The sequence below is a fragment of the Antechinus flavipes genome, chromosome 3 (genome assembly GCF_016432865.1).
Source record: "Antechinus flavipes isolate AdamAnt ecotype Samford, QLD, Australia chromosome 3, AdamAnt_v2, whole genome shotgun sequence".
Taxonomy (NCBI): domain Eukaryota; kingdom Metazoa; phylum Chordata; class Mammalia; order Dasyuromorphia; family Dasyuridae; genus Antechinus; species Antechinus flavipes.
The window spans coordinates 622,756,639-622,775,825 of NC_067400.1; positions in this window are offsets into that span (position 1 = coordinate 622,756,639).

Genomic DNA, 19,187 nt, shown 5'->3' on the forward strand with positions numbered 1-19,187 from the left:
AAAGTAGCAAACCATTCCTGTATCTGTCAAGAAAACCCCAAATGGGACCACAATGAGTCAAACACAACTGAACAACAGTTGTCCTTTGGGTTCTTCAGTTCTTTCTTCCTCTTATTATGAATTCATTCCTCTTTATTCTAATATAGGAAGTACTAAGCCCTTAACAAATATTAACAAAAAAGATAAAGAATGTACTGTTTTCTTTGGTCTAGTCACAAATATATCTGCTAAAGGCCTTTGAACACATAGAAGTTCCTTTTAGGAAGAATAAAAGGTACTATTTCTGCACCTTTTTTCTGTCCAAGGGATCTACATGGTCTTATCCAAAACTGCTTTGACACTCTCTGTGTCCAGTAGCTCAGGAAACAGAATATTATTGGTCCCTCTAAATACACACATACACAGACACACACACACATAGACACACACACACACACACACATACATATATAAATTAGTGTGTGTATTTATATACATATATACATATACACATATTTGTATGCATTTGTATGTATACACATAAATATATGTGTATGTATACATTCCCACAGTTGTGTATGATATCTGTGGAACAGAAGGACATCGTGTCCATCCCCTTTTCATGATGTATTTTTGCCTTTCGAATGGCTACAAAAATGTCAGCATACTTTCCTGGCTAAATCCTATGCTGCCTTTTTCCAGCTGTTGCTAGTAAAGACTGACAATTCTTGCAACAAGATCCAATGAGATAAAATTTATAAGGCATCTGATACTGTGGGAGAGCATTTGCTTTGGAGTCAGATTGAAAGCACTCATGAGAATCTCTTTGAATCAAAGCTTTATTTTGCCAAAGCAGGTGGGTGAAGTAGCATGGGTGACTAATGGACAGGGGGAAGAATGTTTATATACCATAAATCTGTCTCTAAACCATAATTAGCAAAATAAAAATTGCCATTGAAAAGCAGAAATTGTTAGAAACAGTATCATTTTAAAAGCGAAAGTAGCCAGAACATCAATGTGGTTGTGTATTCAAGGAAAAGTTTCTAGGGAAGCATTTTTTTCTGTAGTTTTAGCTTACATCAGTGATTTTAGAAAATGCTCATGTTAGTAATTTTCACAGTTTAGCCTAGGGGTCAAAGTTAGGGTCCAACACATCCCCTACATTGTCACAGAGTAGATGCATGTAATCAGGCCCCAAACCCCTGCCAGTCTTTTCACCTCTTAGTCTCCTCTAAGGCTAACAAACACCAGCCTCCTGGCTGACTCTTGACCAGGACCATCTATCTCCTGATCCTGTGTCTTTCCAGTAATTTCTCTCATGCTTGGAAAATCCTCCATTCTCACCTTCCTTCAAGTCTCAGTAAAAATCTTACCTTCTGAAATATGGTCCCTAAAATGTTGCAGGCTTCCCTCTCAAAGCATCTCCCTTCTATTCTTTATGAAATTTGTATGAACACAACTGCTAACATGTTTTCTCCATCAGGCTGTGAGCTTCTTAAGGACAGCCCTGGTTTAATTTTTCCTTCCTTAGTGTCCACAGAAGTTTTGATCAAAGCCTAGCACAAAGTATCCACTTTTTAAATACTTATTGATGACCAAAAAAGTGATTAGGGAGCTAGATGGTACAGTGAGTAAAGCACCAGAATTGGATTCAGGAAAGGTTGAATTTGAATCCACCCTTAGATGTTCACTAGATGTGTGGACCCCAGCAAGTCACTTCACCCAGTTTGCTCTGTGTCCTCATCTGTAAAATGATCTAAAGAAATGGCAAATCATTCCAGTATTTATGCCGAGAAACCCCAGATGGAGTCAGGAAGAGTTGGACACAACTGAAAGGACTGAACAATAAAAAGAAATGGCAAATGAGAGGGATTCTAAGAGACCCAGAAATATTGATGTGAGCTGGGGCAGAAGGAAGTTAGCAGCATTTGGAGGAACTTTTCTGCTCTGCTGACCACACTGTAAAGGGCAAGAGCTGGAAAACCTTCAGGGATCTGCTCCAGGCCAGTCTAGACAGGACTCTAGTGTAAAGAGGTTTTCCTTGACCTTCAGGTGCTGCATTGGAGAACTTACTGAAAAAAAAGAGGGAAAAAGTTGGGGAGGGGAGGGAGAGAATAGGCTTGGAATGTGTAAAGAGAGAAAAGACATGATCCCTATGCAACAGAGACTGGTGAGTGAAGTGATTGTCCTTGTCAGTCAACTATAATGAGGAAGAATTTAAAAACAAACAGGGAACAGCAGTAACTTGGGATGGAGTTAGTACTTTGCCAAAAATAGTCCCAGCTGGTGTTGGAGGAGTAGACAGGGATTATTCAGGCCTCCGCAGTTTCGCCACTACCCTGGTGCACACCCCTTTCCATTTTTGTCCAAGAATTACATAATTCTGCTAACATTTTTGGAGGACTATGGCGTTCCCCTGGCTCTTAGTTAGAAGCCCAGGCAGGGAACCCCTGGCTGGCACTTGCAGCTGAAAGATGGTGGAGAAAGTTGTGACCTCTCCTAGAACCTGAAACCCCAATAGCAATAAGACATTGACCTTGGCAGAGATAGCCGGTTTGTCCACAGTTGCTCTGATAATCCCTGTAGCAAGACAATGGGAAGGATGATGGCGCCATTTTTGTAAACATTAAACTATTGGCAATAGTAAAGGGATACCCACCCAGCTTCAGGCGGCTCTCAGAACAAACTCAGAACATATAGACCAAGTACTGAGGTCTCTATGAGCTGAATGCGTCTCAAGTAGTTGAAGAGATGAGACACAGAACCAAGTAGGCTCCAGCCATCTGTGGAGAGGCCTTAGCTATAGAGATAGTGCAGAAGTAGAACCAGCTGTAGCTAATACTTTGTGCTTTAACTCAAGTACCACATTCTAATAAAGAATGTGTCCTCGTAGCAACTTTCCTTTTAAAAAAAAATTCTTATGCAAATCCATAACACAGAGATGTTGTAACTCACTATGCATATAACATCCTCTTTCTAAAAAAAGGTAAAATGACTAATTAGCAGTTTCACAAAGACTGTTCATACTTGAAGAAAGCTTAAGTATAAGTAACTCAGCTGACAGTATTGGTATAGAGAAGTTGGGTTATTATACTGGATTCTAATAACTGTAATACATGCTGCAATCTCTATATCTATTGTTTCTATGTGGAATCAATCACTTGCTCCAAACTTCTGTTTCCGATTTTTTGGACTTCAGTTACTTGGAACAATCCTCCCTAAGGTGAGCCTCTTCTATTGGTGATTGAATTCTGGGGACTTCCATCTTGAGGGGAGACCCAAAGCAACTGTACTTCATTCCTCTCTATGATGTTTTTTTATTAAAACTTTTTATTTGCAAAACATATGCATGGGTAATTTTTCAACATTAACCCTTGCAAAGCCTTTTGCTCCAAATTTTCCCCTCTTTCCCCCCCACCCCTCCCCTAGATGGCAGGTAATCCAATACATGTTAAAGATGCTAAAAAATATATGTTAAATCCAATATATGTATACATTTTTATACCATTATCTTGCTGCATGAAAAAAATCTGATTAAGAATGAAAAAATTTGGGAAAGAAAATGACCTAAAAATTAACACCAAGAAAATACAGATACCCCTTCAGCCAGCATCATGCCATCCATAGGTGGAATTATCAGTTTCAGCTAATGGTGAAGTTTGAATGCTATGAATAATTTCACTTACCTTGGCAATATACTTTCCAGGGATGGCCACACTGATAATGAGATTGACACACACACACATTGCCAGAGTTATTTCCGTGTTTGTAAAGTTCTGAAGTGTAGGAAAGGAGAAGTACTAGACTGACTACCAAACTGAAGGTTTACAGAGCTGTTGGGCTAACCTCACTGTTGCATGCCTATGAAGCCTAGACTATACCAGGAAACTGAATCACTTCCATTTGAATTGCTTTAGGAAGATTCTGAACATTACCTATAGGATACAATATCAGACACTCAGATCTTTTCTTGAACTAAAATGCCAACCATTCCAACTCTACTGCAGAAAGCACAACGGCATCGGGCTAGCCACATTGTTAGAAGCCAAATATACACTTGCCAAAAAGATAATTTTACGAGAACTCACAAAGGGGAAGTGCTCACAAAGTGATCAGGAAAAGTGATATAATTAGACTTTCAAGGTCTTTCTTAAGAATTTAGATTTAGAATTGATTGTATGACGTGGAAGGCACTGGCACAGGATTGCCTAGCATGGTGTACCCTCATCAGGGGAAGTGTTGTGCTCTATGAACAAAGCAGAATTGAATTAGCTTAGAAGAAACAGGAGATGTTCAAAGTTAGAGACTCCATTGCAAATGTTCACAGAGACTATTTGTATCAGACCTGCAGCAGAACATTCCGAGTTCTTATTGGTTGAATCAACCACAGCTGGACACACTATAATTTGACTCTAACATAGTGATGTCATTTTGGTCCTTTTGGAGAATGAAGGACAAGAACTAACCAACCAACCAAGTCACATATTGCTAAATGGAGTTGAGTAAAGTCTCAAAACCATGGTGACTGAATCCACTGCAAATATGTTTTTCACATTTCAACTGGGTCTTCCACTGTTTCTTAATTCCTCTCCTTTCTCTCTTCCTTTCCCAACAATGGCTCTTTCAAAGTTTCTTTTCTTTCCTTAAACACCTTCTTCCCTTTCAGAATCCTCTCAGAAAAACTTAGTGTCATATTTAATTGAAACAAACATTGAAGTTATTAAGTCAGAATTCTTCTTTTTACTCTTATCTCACAGCCCCTTACATTACCCCCCACAATCTCATCTCCCTTCAATCTCTCAAGCAATAGATCTTTCTACTAGACAACAATTCACCTTGAATTTTAGCTATTAGTTAATGATTTTCATGTTGTCTAGCCATTAGAATATGAGAGTAGGACTTTTTTTTTTACTCTATCCAGAGTTTACCACAGTGTTTAGCATGAATTAAGTATTTAATGAAAGAAGGGTTGTTGTTTTTTTTCCTTGATTGGTTGATTAATAGACTTTGGTTATCTAATTTGTTCTATTGGTCTTATCTAATCTTTTCTATCTCTAAATTACTTGAGAATAGCAATTATTTCATTCTCTATTTTTGCATTATCCATACCAAACTTAGTGTCTGCTACATATGTTTTAGTAAGTGCTTTCTGATTCTTTGCTTTATTTCTTCCCTTTTAGTCAATGAAAACATTTTTTTAATAATTCCTGCTTTCAAAACCCTGACAGTGTTAGACTTCTTTATCTTCCTGTTTTTAATTACTCCCCCCAAAAAAATTTGTGACCTTTTGTTGCTACATGTAAGTTTCCTCACTGTATAACTCAATAAAGTATATCATTTACAGTTTAATGTGCATACTACTAAATATGTAGACTCAAAGTATTATCATTTTAAATATTTGTCCTTCATTATTGAGCCATCGATATTGTTCATCTTTCCAATCCACAATTATTCCTCTAACATAAGTTGTATATCTTTTTTTAAAAAAAGTTATGATTTTCTGTGTTACCAAGAAACTTTTTTCTTCACTGCCCCATATAAGCCTAAATAATTTAATAGAGAAACAGGGCAGAATGAATTATGAGACTTTTGTGACAATTACAAATTTACAATTACAAAATTACAAATTAGGACAAATGGCTTTTTCCATTCCTATGGATCATCTCCCATTTTCTGAAATCATTCAAATAACTTACAGGGACTTAAAAATCACACTTAACACTTTTTGAAATACCCAAGAATGTAGTTCATTTGTCTAGATGACTTGATCTCATCATGGATTGCTCATTTTTTCAGTCCCACTTAACTCTTTATGACTCCTTGTAGGGTTTTCTTGGCAAAGATATTGGAGTGGTTTGCCATTTCTTTCTCCAGCTCATTTTTATATATGAGGAAATGGAGCAAATTGGGTTAGGTGACTTGCTCAGGGTCACACAACTAGTAAGTGTCTGAGGCCAGAACCAGAGCTTTACCCACTGCACTTCCTAGCTGCCCTGGGTAGAACACATATGGGTTATTTTGTTTGTTTACTTCTGGGCTCCACATTTAGTAAGGACACTGACAAAATAGGAAATATACAGAGAGAATGGCAGGAACAGTGAAATGACAGCTTTGAGATAGTGCCACATGGGGAGGAATTAAAGGAAATTGGCATTTAATTCCTGGAATAATAAGATCTTTTCAGGAGTCTGAAAAACTCTTTGACCTCAGAGAGCAGAAGCAATATCAAAAGTTAATGTACAGCAGCCAATTTAAGATTAATGGCAGTAAAATTTTTCAGCTAATAAGAATTCTTGAAATATTGAGATGAGATCCCTGGGAAGGCAGACTTAGGCTTACTGAATGTCCTTCAGCACAGGGCAGGAATGTGGGGGAGGAAATCTTTCTCTGGGTTTGTTTTGCATCAGAGAGCATGATCTCCCTTCTCAAAAACAAATTCTGGATTTCATTTGGTCCAGCTAATAAGTTATAACTGTGAGGACATAATCTAAGTTCTTTAACTCATTTTTGACTCTTTGTGACCCCATGTGGGATTTTCTCATCAGAAACACTGGAGTGATTGACCATTTCTTTTTCCAACCTCATTGTATGGATGAGGGGACTAAAGTAAATAGGAGTAAGTGATTTGCCCAACGTCATATGGCTAGTGTCTAAGGTCAGATTTTAAATCAGGAAGTTAAGTCTTCCTGACTTCAGGCCAAGACCTCTTTGCTATGTCTTTACTATTCTTGGGTATTAATTCTCTTTTAGACATTTTTGTTCTTAGGTGAGACGAGGATAGGACAGCTGATAAAAATCATGGAAGCTAGTCAACCAGAACACCTTCCATGTGGTCAACTAGAAACAGGAAGGACAAATGCAACCATGTTACAATAGATGATAGCCATCCCCACTTGAATTTTATAAACACTTATTCTAGCATCATTCTCCCTATCTCTGCCAAGATTCTTGAGAGAAGGATGATTTGATTTTTGTCTTTGTATACCTAATGCCTAGCATTGTGATGGGGGGTGAACCCTGAATCTGTGTCCCCTTTAATCTATAAAAGAAGGATGATTGGGGTCTCAAGCTCTCTCCTGGGAAAAGCATACCTCTCCCAGACAATGCCCTCTTAAGTGGTCTCATTCAGTTGGAGATATTGGCCTGATATTCCTATTGAGTGGCTTGAAACTCCAAGTACTCTTTTCAACTGGAAATCTAAGCCTGGGGCATTCACAACATTGAGGGATTCTCATTCAATTTTGAATGGAAGCCCCAGTCTCAGACTGCTAATAAAAGACAATCCTGAACTCTAAATCTCTGCAGAAATTGGAAACAGAAATTAGTCTTGCCAAGGAAGCTCTGTTTTGGCAGGACTGCCTGTTAGAACTCTTGCCCACTGTGAAGATGTCCTCTTCTCAGTATTAACCTTTGTCATTTTCCTTGACGGGTTCTTCCTTACCCACTGAGAAGTCTGTCTTCCTAACAAATCTGGCTTTTCAGTGCCAATAAAATTCCCTTTTGCCATTCAGATTTCCGGTTTGTGAATTCTTTCACATTGGACCTGTGCCAACCCGAGGGGATTCTCCACCCCAATTCTCACTCCATTAGCACTGCATCAGTTGGACATAACACATAGTAAAAACTTAATAAATGCTTGCCAACTGACATTTCTACCTTCTTAAATGTCTCTTCTTGCTCTATTTGGACTACATCTGTAGCTTTATTACATTATGCCTTGTATTACAGACATTTAGAAATTTGTCATGTCCTTTTTAAAAAAAGATTATCTAATTTTTGAAGTCAGAGACATAATTTTGTTTTATCTTTGTTTCTCCAGGGTCAATCAATGTGCATGATATATTGATGTGGGAAAAATTCCTTTCTTTAAGATTCTCACCCCCTCCTAGTTAATGTAATTGCCCTTTAACTCACAAATCCTGGTCCCTTTGTATTCCAATAGAAGATCGTCCCAGGCCCACCTGGATCTGAGCCAACACTCAAAAGCCCCTCGAGCTAAATCTCCCATTATAAAAGGGACCGTTGGAACCCCCTCTATGCAGAGGTCCCAAACATGCTAGCCCTGTCAGGACTCTCTGTCCATTGGACCCTCTCTGTCCGGTGCCCTCCTTATCTCTACCTTCGCCTATTTCCTTAACTATGCTTTAACCTTGCTTCCAAACCCAATAATAAACCTCTTTTATCGATCTAGCTTTCAGGCTGATAAATGCTTTTACTGGGGACTCCCGCTGCTACTTGATCTCATTTACGAGAAGAATCCAATGCAGGGGAGCTCCATTTGACTCCTTGTACCCCGAACTTGCCACTAGATCTCAACTAAGCCCTAATTTCATTTAGGTACCCCAAATCTAGACCTCATCAATATCACAGGAGCTTAATCAATGTCTGTTAAATAAATGGATGGCTTTTTAACCAACAATTTATTTATTGTCTCTGTGAAAATGAAATTAGGTGTTATAATAAGTACAGAAGTATACTGCATCCAAATCTTGTCATAAACCTCGGATGAGGTTTTGTTTTGTTTGTTTTTTTTTCCAGTTCCTTACTTCCCTATTTTTATGAATAAGGGATCTTTTTTAGTGGGGGAGGAGAGGCAACACAAAAGAGGAAGTCAGCAGACTCTCCCACTAATATTATATTCGGCCTTTAGTTTCAATTGTTTTTTAGATGACTGATTTTGTGCCCACTAAGCACCAAAATGGGGGATGGAGAGAACAAGTCAAATGCATAGAACCAGCAGATCTTATTAAAGGATTAATTTTATAATCAGTTACCAGAAGACTGTAAATGATATGACATACTTCTAGATACTACATGAGAAGTAGGTCTCTACCAACTCTCTGAAAGATGAAAAAAAAATCTTAAGCATTAAATATTCTAAGTAGAAAAGTTAGCTCACTCTTCCAAAAGACTAGTGGCAGTGGCAGGGGTTTCAGAAGATTTGCAATGACAGGAATGGCTTTCTACCAGCTCTAGGCAACCTCTGGTCAGTGCAAGGGAAGAGAAGTGCTACCACTTATGTTACTTCCAAGTATCAGAACCAAAGATGGTTTACAATCTTTCCTTTTTTTCTATGGGAGAGGATGGGAGGGGAAAGGAGAAGGGAAAAAAGGAGGAGAGGAAGGGGAGAAGAGAGGAGAGAGAAGGACATAGTAAAAGGAGAGAAGGGAGGGCAAAAGGAAGAGTAAATAAGGAGAAAAAAAGGGAAAAGAGAGGAGAGAGAAGGGAGAAGGAGAAAAGGCCTCAGTTTAGCAATTTATATAAAATAATGTTATTTGGATAAGAGAATGCAAACACTATCAATTTCCCTTCATTCACAGAGGAAAACCGACAGAGCTATAAGAATCCTCTTCAGAGAACAGAACCTTCTACATATTAGAAAAGTGATATGGAATAACTATAAATTGACATATAAAACATTTTCAGTAGCCATCATTCTATTGGTATTACCAAAGTGTGTAATCACGAGAAAGTCATCTCAGGATCTCTGTTTTCTTGTCTTTAGATGCCAATCTTCATTGTTAAATAATACAATATTTGTAAAGTGTTTTACAAATCTTAAAGTGCTCCATAAATATTTATTATTGTTATCAATACTATTATTCCAGTCATTTGCAAAATTGTGATCCCAGTGTGGAATCTCCTTCCACCAAATTCAATCTCTATAACAGTACAATCTGTAAAGTACCTGAAAAACATAAAAGGTTAAGAAAGTTTTCTTCCTGTATCATACAATTAATCAGTGTCCAGAGTGATATTTGATCTAAGTTTACCTGATTCCAACTCAAGCAGTCTATATATCCTAACATATTACCTCTGTCTGTTGGCCAAATCAAAAATAAAAAGCCTCAACGGACAGAATTGGGAGCGTGGTAGGACTGAGAATGCTTTGAAAATGGTAAAACTTTCCTTCATGTAGTTGTTTTGTCATTAGTTTCTACAACACATTTTCCCATCTTCCTTTCCTATTGAATGATTCATTGTAGCTCAGTCCTGAGTTTAACGTGCTAGACGTCTCATGGTCTCTATTAGCTCATCAGAATGTGTGTGTGTGTGTGTGTGTGTGTGTGTGTGTGTGTGTGTGTGTTGGGAGTGTGTGAAAACAAACACACCAGTCTTGCCTATAGAACCATGAAAATGACAGACATTTCTCCAGGACCTTGATGTTCCAATTTAGTTTCTTTTTTTCCTTTTCTTTTTCTAGAACTGAGAGTAAGAGCCAGACAGCCTGAATGTCTGAGACAGTGAGGATAAGTGCAAATATAGAGAAATGTATGGACAGACAGGGATAGAAAATAATATGGCTGGGATTCAGGCATGGCACCCTCTTCTCTGAGCTAGGTTTGAATGGGAGAAAAAAAATGTTGACCTTGAGAATTAATGATACCTACCAATGGTAAATGCCCATTTCTTAAAAAAAGAAAAAATAGACTCAAGATGCAGAATTAAACAAATGTGGGGAAATGGCCAAAGTGGGAATATATTTTGATTAATTGTATATATTGGTTGCAGTGGTTTTGGTTTTCTATTTTTTTCTAACTGGTGGAGATAGTGGGGAAGAGTGAAAAATGTTTGTTAAAAATTTATTAAAAATAGAAAAGAGGAAATGATGATTTTGTCTGAATTTTATAGCTTCTGGCCAGCCAAATCTCCTACAGCTTCTTTAAAATCAACCTTACCACAAACAGCAGAGACCATTCCCTGGAGGAACTTCTATCTTGAGGCCCCATTTTCCTAACTGATGACTACCTTTCCCAGAACACTATTTCAGAAAAACCCCAGTTTTGCTTCCATCCTCTCCTTTCTCTCTAATTCCTGCTTCCTTAATAACCATATAACTCTGCCCTTCTTGAATTCTAGAAGCATGAACCTTTGATTAATCTGGATGATTTTAATTTTATTATTCCTGAATAGATTGGGTCAATCTCCTCCCTAAAGACCTATCCTCTGTATTCTGATGAAAGTGGATCTCTTCGATAAAGAGAGCCTTAATTGATCAAAGATGGACAGAAGCAGCTACATCCAGAGAAAGAACACTGGGAAATGAATATAAACTGCTTGCATTTTTGTTTTTCTTCCCGGGGTATTTATACCTTCTGAATTCAATTCTCCCTGTACAACAAGAAAACTGTTCGGTTCTGCACACATATATTGTATCCAGGATATACTGTAACCTATTCAACATGGAAAGGACTGCTTGCCATCTGGGGAAAGGGGTGGAGGGAGGGAGGGGAAAAATCGGAACAGAAATGAATGCAAGGGATAATGCTGTAAAAAATTACCCTGGCATGCGTTCTATCAATAAAAAGATATTAAAATAAAAAATAAAGACCTATCCTCCTCTCATTCCTATAACTTTCTCCCCTTAACAGGAATATGGATTCTTAATTTAGTATATTAGCTCCTCAAGGGCAAGATGTTATTTGCTTTTATTTGTATCCCAACCCTTAATTTGGGCAACTATAGTTAATTACATGCTTTTTCTTTCATGCAAAGATGTGCCTGATGGATTTTAAGATATTTGTTTTTTAATTGAAGAAAAGAAATTTACTTTTACTACAACATGAGCCTGACATGATTGTTTTCTGAATGGATCTAAGAATTTTTCCATAAGTAGGGACTGATTCAAAGTAGATGTTGAATCTTCCCAAGTAATCTCTTAGAAGAACCACCAAGGAGTCCAGGGAGGACTGCACAGATCCTGTCCTCCTCAGCTTCTTAAACTGTGAGTCATGACCCAATATAGGGTATTGTACCTGAATGTAAAGATCATAAAATTATGATTTGTTATCAGTAAATTTATTATCAGAATGTGATTTATCATAAATATACCTATTTTATGTACCTACATACCCAGGGTTATATGATAATTTTTTGGACAGAAAGGGTTACACAAGGAAAACATTTAAGAAGACCCTATCTACTACCAAGAAATACAAGATTTTTTTCAAGAAGAAATTCAGTAGGTAAGTTGTTAAAGAACTAAAGAATAGTCATGTGATTTTTTTCCCCTGTCTTTTAGATAAACAGAACCACAGAATCTCTTCTTTACAGTGAACTTCATAGAATATTGAATATGTATTGACTACATAGAAATTCCCAGCAAAGGTGACTGAGGTCCACATCACATGCATAAAATCAATTTAGTGTCACATATACTTATTTTGGGGTTGATGCACACTCAGCAGAATTATAATAACTAGCACTTTATATTATATATATAATATTATAGAGTTCAAATGTTGGAGTTTGTTCTCAGAGGACAGCCGGTTTAGAGGCTTAGAGCCCTTCGGATGTCTCCAAATCCAAAGGTTCTGTCCTTCAGCCTCTGCCTCTGCCTTCTTCTGCCTCCAACAGAGATGGAAGATCTCTCTTATCTCCTTCTGGGGGGCCCAGGCACCAATTTGCCGCGGAGAGAGGGCTTCTGGCGTAGCTCCACTGAAGTCCGTCAAAAGTGTTCTCTGCAGCAGAGTCGTTTCTCTTGAGTCTAGCGCGATCAGCCAGCCAAGAGGAAAAAATGTATTCTGCCATAGATCCTTCATCGCTGGCTTTTTATCTGCCTCTTCTGAGAGAATGGGATTATGGGTTTTCTCCCATAGTGCTCTCTGGCCCAATGACTTTAAGGGAGGTGTGAACTCTCTTGAAGTTAGAAAGTGTACTTTGTGAAGCTAGCATACTTGTGGAGTCCAATGAGTAAAGGTGGGAACACAAGCCTTGTCTTGATTAGTTCTACTTAGTACCTTGTTTCAGGTTCTGGCCAAAACAACTTCTTGTAAGATTAGATCAACTCTAATTACTTAGCAGTTAGTAAGGATTCCAACATCTCCCCCTTTCTTTTGTTTTAAAACATAGGGGGTTTCTGAGGGGGTACACATAAATCCATCAATATGGGCCAGAACTTTGTAACAGATATACATGGTATACATAAATCCATCAATATGGGAGGCATTATACATAATTTACATGAGCACATAGTAATATAACACAGGCTAGTAGTAATGTAACAAATAACAAGAATCAATCTGAAAATTTACACATGTCCATAAGTCCTAGAAACAGTCCAATAGGATTCCATTGTCCATTAGTTCATGTGCCAGGAATCTAATAATTCTTATGAGCACAATCAGCAACAGAACCACCCGATATTTCTTGGGTCTTCTCCTTTGTTTCAAGGGTCTGCTCCATCTTTCTATGATGGACAAGGCGAATGCGGCTCGTAGGCACCCATCTGATTCCTTCTCCACCTGTAGAGATGCAAGCAAATCCTCTCCCCCAAGCAGTTAGCCTATCTGGTCCCTTCCATTCACCACTTTCTGGGTCTCTCCACATCACCTGGCGATTATCTAAAGATAGTGGAGCTGCTCGCACTGGACACTGCTCTTCTGGTGGGTTATAAAACCTGTCTGCTGGAGCCAGTGCATCTTTATCAAAGATTAAAAAATTAATGGTATAGAGAACTAAATTTAGAAGTTCTCTAGGGTTACCCGTGGCTCCCCCTTTCTTTTGTTTTTGGAGGAGTGTCTTAATGTCTCTGTTTCTTCTTTCTACTATTGCTTGACCTTGAGGATTGAAGGGTATGCCAGTAGTGTGTAAAATCTTATACTGTGCACAAAAGTGTTCAAAATGTTTGGAGGTATATGCCGGTCCATTATCTGTTTTTATTTCTTGTGGCACACCCATAATTGCGAATGCTTGAATGAGGAATTCAGTGACCACTCGGGCTGTCTCTTTTGCTGCTGGTATGGCAAAAGTGAATCCTGAAAAGGTGTCTACCACAACGTGGATAAAAGACAGACGACCAAAAGATTTATAATGAGTCACATCCATTTGCCAGATTTCATTGGGTCTCAAACCACGAGGATTCTTCCCTGGAGGCAGTGTAGGAGCTTGGAAGGGAAGGCAAGCTGTACAGCTTTTCACTATGCTCCTAGCTTCTTCTTTTGTAATCCCAAACTGTAAACGCAAAGCTCGAGCAGCCTGATGGTATTTAGAATGGGATTCCTGGGCCTCCTGAAATAAAGGCGTACTGGCCAACATAGTTAAAAGGCTATCTGCCTTTGAATTTCCATCAAAAATAGGACCTGGAAGTCCACTATGTGAATGGACATGCAGGATATAAATCTTTCCTGGATGCTTTCTCACTTGCTCTTGAAGTTCCTTAAAGAGCTGATATATATTAGAAGCTGCAAATTTTATTTGGGCTGTGGCAATTCTTTGTACCACACCTACTGAATAGGCTGAATCAGATATTATATTTATGTCGCCTGGGTAATAAGTGAGAGCTAGCATGATCGCATATAATTCGTTCTGCTGAGTGGACTGAAAAGGAGTTCTGACTACTCTTTTTACAGTTAGATCATGAGAGTATACAGCACAAATATTTTGTTTGGCTGCGTCTGTAAAAATGGTTGGTCCTTCAAGAGGAACCTTAGAAACCTTCTCCTCAAAAATCCATTGCCAATTATGCAGTAGTCTGGTTATCTTTAATGGAGATCCATGTGCAAAATTTGGAGCCATGGCCAATAAAATCTGCCACTCTGGGATGGTTTCACAGCATACATTAATTTGTGCATTTGTATAGCTTATCAAGATGTCTGTTATTGCATTTTCTCCATTTGTTCTTATGATAGCTGTCTGCAAGCGTCCCACAAAGTCAGCGAAGGGTTCATTTGGCCCTTGTGTTATTTTTGTGAAGGCCCCCCCTTTGTCGTCTTTATTGTGAAGAGAAGCCCACGCTTTGATAGCATTATCAGCAATTTGCTGATATGCTGCTACAGAATAACCAATTTGTGCTGCGACATCTGCATAAGGACCTGTACCTGTTAGTAGGTCACAGGTGATTGCAGTATGAACTCCACTTTGAATATTTTGTTGGGCTTGTATCCTACAGAGCTCACTATATTCAGAAAGCCACAAGTAGTTCTGTCCAGGTTCTAGGCATATTTTTGCTATCGATTTCCAGTCATTAGGGGTCAAGATTTCAAAAGACAAATTTTGTAATAGCATCTTAACATAAGCTGATGTAGCCCCATAAAGAGTGCAAGCTTTTTTCAGGTCTTTGAGGATTTCTATATCAAAAGGTGAGTATCTTCTACTTTCTTGACCTGAAGAATTAAACTGTTGAATTACAGGAAAAATGTGGTGTTGAAATTCTGCTACATTTTTCCCTTCTTCTCTGGCCTTAATTAGTCCCTTTTGCAATCTACTCAAAGGAGCAGCTGGATGCTGGGGGGGAGGTGCTGGATGCCGGGGAGGAGGTGCTGGATGCCGGGGAGGAGGTGCTGGATACTGGGGGGGAGGTGCTGGATGCTGGGGGGGAGGTGCTGTTGCTGTCACTGCCCCCCCCACTACCCCTCCTCCCTCCATCCAGGAGGGTGGAGTTGATGAAGGAAAGTCAATTACCTGCTCCTCAGGTGGGGCTGAGGCTGCCTCAGATTCACCCCACCCTTGAGCCTCACTTAAGTCTCCCTGCCCTGTGGGGATATGGCCATTAATCTGTTCTTTGTCTTCCTCCTTTATCTCAGGCTTCCCCTTTTGGCTATTCCTAGAGTTTTTTCCTTTTTTCCTAGAACAAGTACGGTATTTTAAGGCCATCTGTATCGTATTATATAAAAAGAATACTTCAATGGAAACTGAACGAGGACCGTTTTCATTGTAATATGCGGAGAGCTGTTGACCAATCAATGCCCAGTTTTTTAGAGAGATTTTCTCTTCCTCTAAGAGCCAAGGGGAGGTGCGTTTTAATGTAGCCAGAAGTCTAGCTGCTTGTCCCCAAGTTACAAGTAGCCCTTGATCTTCTATCAGCTTAAGCAGGCTTTCTATAGCACCACTCCTGGGTGGGTCTGGGGTTGGGGGGGTTGGGGTGGGGGATGGAGAATCTTTACCTAGGATCTGTCCCATTTCAGCCAAAAAAGGTTGTACTCACTCAGTTCCTGGTCACTGGAGACTTCTTGTGAAAGTAGGGTCCTTGGTTCCCACGCTTGGGCGCCAAATGTTAGAGTTCAAATGTTGGAGTTTGTTCTCAGAGGACAGCCGGTTTAGAGGCTTAGAGCCCTTCGGATGTCTCCAAATCCAAAGGTTCTGTCCTTCAGCCTCTGCCTCTGCCTTCTTCTGCCTCCAACAGAGATGGAAGATCTCTCTTATCTCCTTCTGGGGGGCCCAGGCACCAATTTGCCGCGGAGAGAGGGCTTCTGGCGTAGCTCCACTGAAGTCCGTCAAAAGTGTTCTCTGCAGCAGAGTCGTTTCTCTTGAGTCTAGCGCGATCAGCCAGCCAAGAGGAAAAAATGTATTCTGCCATAGATCCTTCATCGCTGGCTTTTTATCTGCCTCTTCTGAGAGAATGGGATTATGGGTTTTCTCCCATAGTGCTCTCTGGCCAATGACTTTAAGGGAGGTGTGAACTCTCTTGAAGTTAGAAAGTGTACTTTGTGAAGCTAGCATACTTGTGGAGTCCAATGAGTAAAGGTGGGAACACAAGCCTTGTCTTGATTAGTTCTACTTAGTACCTTGTTTCAGGTTCTGGCCAAAACAACTTCTTGTAAGATTAGATCAACTCTAATTACTTAGCAGTTAGTAAGGATTCCAACAGATGCACACTCAGCAGAATTATAATAACTAGCACTTTATATTATATATATAATATTATATTTTATACTAACTAGTACATGCAATCAGTAATACAAACAGCAAATCCTCTCAGCATAAAACATTATTCAAATTCCTTTTTTTAGGAGAACAAAAATCAAAGTTTCAATTCACAAAAATATTAATAATTCAATTCAATTCACATTTATTAAATTCCCATTGAAAGCTCATCATTGTTCATTCTAATTCCTAAAGATTCCAGTAAACAAGTCTTATACCAGTGCCCATGACAAACTTCCCTCTTTGCCCAAGCAAAAACCATGAGTTTCCCCCGAGGTTGCATTCTGGTAAATCTCCATCAATCCTTCCTAAATGGGGAAAAAAATTTGCTTATACTACAACATAAGGATGATATGATTGTTTCTACCTCCAAACAAACATGTGATTTTCATACTTCCGAGGGTGGGATGCAAGAATTGTCCTTATGGTGACTCAGGAGCAGGCAGATGGCTGCAGTTTCTGTTTGGATTTTGTTTTTGGTTAATGGTGCTTAAAAATTACTTTTAAGTTCTAAAAAAGAAACTTGAGATCAAAGTTAACATCATTAGTATTTGTTGATTGTTTGCCAAATTTAGACAACACAAGTCATTAGTAACAAATTTTAAACCAAATTTGAGGGATTAACATTATATATATAATCATATAATATAAAGGTGAATTCTGCCTTCCTACAATTTGGGACTATTGCTCCTAATTTTATAATTTGATTGTAAACATTCCAAATCTAATGTTTCTTCCATCTTTTCAGATACTTGAAGAAAACAGTAATGGCCACTAACAAGATATTGGAAATTGAAGGGATGCCCATCAGTTGAGTAATGACTCAATAAACTGTGGGATATGAATGTAATAGAATACTATTGTACAATAAAAAATGATAAGCAGGCTAACTTCAGAAAAAAATGGAAATGCAAAATAAAATGTACAAAACTAGGAAAACATTGTACACAGAATCAGCATCTTTGTAAAGATAATTGACTGTAAATGACTTGATTGTTCTCAACAACATAATGATTCAAGACAATTATGAAAGATTCATAAGGAAAATGCTATTCACATCCAGATAAAGAACTAGTGGACTCCAAACACAGATCAAAGCTTACTTTCCCCATTTATTTCATTCTTTTTCATGATTTTTCCCTTTTCATGTGTTTCTTTTTACACAGCTGTGACTAATATGGAAATATACTTTACATGATAGAACCCCTATAATCTAAATTAATTTTCCTACCATTTTAGTAAAAAGATAGGAGAATGAGAAGGAAAATTTGGAATTCAAATTCCTGGAAAAATAAATGCCAAAAATTATCTTGACATGAAGTTGGGGAAAAAATAAAATACTATTTTGAAAAAATAATAATGACCATTAAGTCTTCTCCAGGTCCAGTATGCATAGTTACTCTGATCTATCCTTATTATGTCATGGTCTTCCATTCCCTTAGCTCTGTGTAAGGTAATAGATCATATTTCCCCTCTCCTATAATAAACGGGTTAAAATAGATTACCTCTGAGGTGCTTCCCAAACTCTGTATCTATGATCTAGGATACTAAATAACATCCATTTTTATTATCCTGAACTAGATTTTCTCCAGGTTATACGTGGCCTTTCTGGAGTACCTCTTATCACAGTACTCTAGGTGTGATCTGAACAGGGTATGGTACAGAAAGACAATCACCATTTGTGTTCTCAACACTGTACCTCTTTTAAGCCAGGTGAAGACTTCATTTGTGTTTGGGGCCAGTATCCCACCACGTTGTTGATTTCTCAAGCTTTCCATCCACTAAAACAGATCTTTAGAAGAAAAAAGTATAAGATGATATTTCCCCTATACTCTTCCTTGAGCAACATAAATGTCACATCTAGATTGATCCCAACCTTTAAAAAAATTTTCTCTTTTGGCTAGCTTGTGGCTAAGTAAAATTTGGGGGGAATGTATGGGAAGATCGAGAGAAGATACAAGATATTGAAATATAATCTCTTCCATTCATAACTATGGGACTTAGATGTGGGACAGGGTTGAGCAGATAAGAAACCACTGCCCTCCACTCTATTAATCATGTATTAGAATTCTCTCTTCAGAGTACAGGCAGAGACTTAGGACCCTCAGTTCTAGCCATCCTGTCTTACTGACCTCCATCCATCTATGCTAGATTCAAAACTTATTTGCTCTCTATCTTCTGGATAGGGTGCCCTTAAAATCTTCTGGACATCCAAAGAAGAAGAGATTGTTACAAAGGAGTAAAGAAACTGAATAGTTATATACAGATAAGGATTAATTAAGCAATGCATGTGATTTCAGAAATAACCTGGGCCCAAGTCTCTCAGTTACTGATGATATTGACTTGGTCTCTAAATAGTTAATATACATTTTAGATGGAGGAAAAACAGAAAAAAAAAGCTGTAGGGATTGAGACACCTATTTTCTCCTTGGTGGAGAGGGAGAGGCTTGGTAGAGAGAATCAGGAGATATTGATTTAAGAGGAAGAAGAGAAATTCTGTGAGATTCTTTAAGTTGAATGCATTATAAAGGGGAGTAATCTTTTGACCTCTCAAAATTAGATGA